A 5,265-nucleotide genomic window follows, 5' to 3' on the forward strand; every position below is an offset into this window, starting at 1 on the left:
TTCTTGCAATCTAAGATTACTTGCTTGTTAAGATTCCCATTATTTTTATGCTCATAACTCACAACCCCGGATTTCTAACCAATGTTGAAGCACATGTTTGCCCATTCCTTGTGAGATGACCCGAGGTTTGAATACTTCGGTTATTTCTATTGGGTTGAACTTGTGACAACCAAATCTCTCTTCTAAATTTGATGTCCGAGGATTGTTGTTGGTAGAGCTATACTTGCAACGCAGTTTTATTGAGGAAAATCTCTACCAATACACCCTTGGGTGCCCATCAGTTGGCGTATGTGTATTGATTACAGGAGACTCAACAACGCCACAAGAAAGGATCAGTTTCCTTTATCATTCATAGATCAGATGCTAGAGAGACTAGAAGGGCATGCATTCTACTGCTTCGTGGATGGATATTCAGGTTGAAATCAAATTGCAGTAGATCCTCAGGATCAAGAAAAGACAACGTTTACATGCCCATATAGGGTGTTTGCTTACAGAAGAATGCCATTTGGCCTATGCAATGGACCTGCAACTTTTCAGAGGTGTATGCTATCCATTTTCACTGATATGGTGGAAAAGTTCCTTGCAGTATTCATGGATGACTTTTCTGTCTTTGGAGATTCATGGTACACGGAATCGTGATCTCACACTTTCTCACAACTTCGCGCAACTAACCAGCAAGTGCATTGGGTCGTCCAAGTAATAAACCTTACGTGAGTAAAGTTCGATCCCACGGAGATTGTCGGCTTGAAGTAAGCTATGGTCATCTTGTAAATCTCAGTCAGGCGGATTCAAATGGTTGAGATTTTGATAATTAAAATAGAAATAAAACATAAAATAAGATAAAGTTACTTATGTATTTCATTGGTGGGAGTTTCAGATAAGCGTCTGGAGATGCTTTATTGCTTTTGAACCTCTGCTTTCCTATTACCTTCTTCCAACCATGCGTTACTTCCTTCCATGGCAAGCTGTAAGATCCTCTCAGTGAAAATGGTCCTCTACAGTTTCTGCATGCCTAATCAACTATCAGATTTCTTGTCTCGGATGAAAAATACCAGGTACAGCTACCGCATGGCTAATCATCTGTCGGTTCCCGCTAGCGTCGGAATAGAATCCATTGATCCTTTTGCACACTGTCACTTGCGCCCAACATTTGTAGGTTTGAAGCTCGTTACAGTCATCCCTTCCCGGATCCTACTCGGAATACCACAGACAAGGTTTAGACTTTCCGGATCCCAGGAATGGCTGCCAATAATTCTAGCCTATACCACGAAGATACTAATCTCACGGACTTGGTCCGTGTATTAGATATCCAAGAGAATATACTTCGGCTGTCGTCCAACGACTACGTTGAACATCATCTAGACCGCTTTGTGGTTGTCAGGCACGCGATCTTGGCTATGCGAGTAACGAAGATTGGGTGATTGTCACGGGTCACCCCTTCATTCTGACTTAACTGAATTAAGAACGAGAGTATATCTTGGAGAAGAAGTAGGCATGAATTGAATAGAAAATAGTAGTAATTGCATTAATTCATGAAGAACAGCAGAGCTCCACACCTTAATCAATGGGGTGTAGAAACTCCATCGTAGAAAATACATAAGTGAAAAGAGGTCTAGGCATGGCCGAATGGCCAGCCCTCAAAATGTGAACAATGGTCTCTAGATCAAAGTGATCAAAAGATTAACCAGAAGCTCTAAAATAAATCTCCAAAAGTAGTTTTTATACTAAACTAGTTACTAGGGTTTACAGAAATTGAGTAACTAAGTGCAGATAGTGCAGAAATCCACTTCCGGGGCACACTTGGTGTGTACTTGGGCTGAGCCTTGAGCTTTACACGTGCATAGGCTGTTCCTGGAGTTAAACGCCAGCTTTGGTGCCAGTTTGGGTGTTTAACTCCAATTCTGGTGCCAGTTTGGGCGTTTTACGCCAAGATGTTTTAGGTTGTCTTTGGAGGCCATTTTGGGCCATCAAATCTCGGGCAAAGTATGTACTATTAAATATTGCTGGAAATCATAGGATGTCTACTTTCCAACATAATTTAGAGCGCGCCAATTGGGTTTCTGTAACTCTAGAAAATCCACTTCGAGTTTAAAAGGGTCAGAATCCAACAGCATCTGCAGTCCTTTTTCAGCCTCTGAATCAGATTTTTGCTCAGGTACCTCAATTTCAGTCAGAAAATACCTGAAATCATAGAAAAATGCACAAACTCATAGTAAAGTCTAGAAATGTGATTTTTGCATAAAAACTAATAAAAATATACTAAAAAGTAACTAAAATATGCTAAAAACTATGTAAAAATAATGCCAAAAAGGGTATAAATTATCCGTTCATCACAACACTAAACTTAAATTGTTGCTTGTCCCAAAGAAACTAAAAACAAAATAGGATAAAAAGAAGAGAAAATACAATAAATTCCAAACTTATCAATGAAGATTAGCTTCAATTAGATGAGCGGGGCTTATAGCCTTTTTGCTTCTGAACAGTTTTGGCATCTCACTTTATCCTTTGAAGTTCAGAATGATTGGCATCCATAGGAACTCAGAATTCAGATAGTGTTATTGATTCTCTTAGTTCAGTATGTTGATTCTTGAACACAGCTACTTTATGAGTCTTGGCCGTGACCCTAAGCATTTTATTTTCCAGTATTACCACCGGATACATAAATGTCACAGACACATAACTGGGTGAACCTTTTCAGATTGTGACTCAGCTTTGCTAGAGTCCCCAGTTAGAGGTGTCCAGAGCTCCTAAGCAAACTCTTTTTGCTTTGGACCACGACTTTAACCGCTTAGTCTCAAGCTTTTCACTTGACACCTTCAGGCCACAAGCACATGGTTAGGGACAGCTTGGTTTAGCCGCTTAGGCCAGGATTTTATTCCTTTGGGCCCTCCTATCCATTAATGCTCAAAGCCTTGGATCCTCTTTACCCTTGCCTTTTAGTTTAAAAGGCTATTGGCTTTTTCTGCTTGCTTTTTCTTTTTTTTTCGCCATTTTTTCACCTTTTTTTTTATTTTTTTTTGCAAGCTTTGTTTATTCACAGCTTTTTCTTGCTTCAAGAATCAATTTTATGATTTTTCAGATTATCAATAACATTTCTCCTTTTTCATTATTCTTTCAAGAGCTAACAATTTTAACATTCATAAACATCAAATTCAAAAATATGCACTGTTCAAGCATTCATTCAGAAAACAAAAAGTATTGCCACCACATCAAAATAATTAAGCTAATTTCAAGATAAAATTCAAAATTCATACACTTCTTGTTCTTTTGCAATTAAAAACATTTTTCATTTAAGAAAGGTGAAGGATTCATAGGACATTCATAGCTTTAAGACATAGACACTAGACACTAATGATCATGTAATAAAGACACAAACATAGACAAAACATAAAGCAGAATTTTCAAAAAACAGAAAAAAAATAAGAACAAGGAAATTAAAGAATGGGTCCACCTTAGTGATGGTGGCTAGTTCTTCCTCTTGAAGATCTTATGGAGTGCTTGAGCTCCTCTATGTCTCTTCCTTGCCTTTGTTGCTCCTCCCTCATGGCGCTTTGGTCTTCTCTAATTTCATGGAGGAGGATGGAATGCTCTTGGTGCTCCATCCTTAATTGTCCCATGTTGGAACTCAATTCTCCTAAGGAGGTGTTGATTCACTCCTAATAGTTTTGTGGAGGAAAGTGCATCACTTGAGGCATCTCAGGGATTTCATGATGAAGAATTTCCTCATACTCTTGTTGAGGTCAATGAGTGGGCTCTCTTGTTTGCTCCATCCTCTTCTTAGTGATGGGCTTGTCCTCTTCAATGAGGATGTCTTCCTCTATGACAATTCCAGCTGAATTGCATAGGGTATATGATGAGCGGATAATTTATACGCTTTTTGGCATTGTTTTTATATAGTTTTTAGTATATTTTTATTAGTTTTTAAATAATAATCACATTTCTGGACTTTACTATGAGTTTGTGTGTTTTTCTGTGATTTCAGGTAATTTCTGGCTGAAATTGAGGGACTTGAGCAAAAGTCAGATTCAGAGGTTGAAGAAGGACTGCAGACGCTGTTGGATTCTGATCTCCCTACACTCAAAGTGAATTTTCTGGAGCTACAGGAGTCCAAATGGCACGCTCTTAATTGCGTTAGAAAGTAGACATCCAGGGCTTTCCAGCAATATATAATAGTTCATACTCTGCCCGAGTTTAGATGATGCAAACTGGCGTTCAATGCCAGCTCTCAGCCCTATTCTGGAGTTAAATGCCAGAAACAGGTTGCAAAGCAGAGTTAAACGCCAAAAACAGGTTATAAACTGGCGTTTAACTCCAAGGAAGACCTCTACACGTGAAAGCTTCAATGCTCTGCCCAAGCACACACCAAGTGGGCCCGGAAGTGAATTTCTGTGTCATTTACTTATTTCTGTAACCCTAGTAACTAGTTTAGTATAAATAGAACTTTTTACTATTGTATTTACATCTTTGGACATTTAGTCCTTAGACCTTCAAGGCTGGCCATTCGGCCATGCTTAGACTATTTTCACTTATGTATTTTCAATGGTGGAGTTTCTACACCCCATAGATTAAGGTGTGGAGCTCTGCTGTTCCTCATGAATTAATGTAAAGTACTATTGTTTTTCTATTCAACTCAAGCCTATTTCTTATCTAAGATATTCATTCGCACACAAGAACATGATGAATGTGATGATTATGTGACGCTCATCATCATTCTCACTTATGAACGTGTGCCTGACAAACACTTCCGTTCTACATGCAAACAAGCTTGAATGCATATCTCTTAGCCTCCTGATCTATGATCAGAGTCTTCGTGGTATAGGCTAGAATTATTGGCGGCCATTCTTAAGATCCGGAAAGTCTAAACCTTGTCTGTGGTATTCCGAGTAGGATCTGAGAAGGGATGGCTGTGACGAGCTTCAAACTCGCGAGTGCTGGGCATAGTGACAGACGCAAAAGGATTACTGAGTCCTATTCCAGTATGATCGAGAACCGACAGATGATTAGCCGTGTGGTGACAACGCATCTTGGACCATTTTCTCTGAGAGGACGGGAAGTAGCCATTGACAACGGTGATGCTCTACATAAAGCTTGCCATGGAAAGGAGTAGGAATAATTGGATGAAGACAACAGGAAGCAGAGGTTCAGAGGAACAAAAGCATCTCTACACGCTTATCTGAAATTCTCACCAATGAATTACATAAGTATTTCTATCCTATTTTATATTTTAATTATCTTTTAATTATTAAAACTCTATAACCATTTGAA

The sequence above is a fragment of the Arachis ipaensis genome, chromosome B04 (assembly GCF_000816755.2).
Source record: "Arachis ipaensis cultivar K30076 chromosome B04, Araip1.1, whole genome shotgun sequence".
NCBI classification, from domain to species: domain Eukaryota; kingdom Viridiplantae; phylum Streptophyta; class Magnoliopsida; order Fabales; family Fabaceae; genus Arachis; species Arachis ipaensis.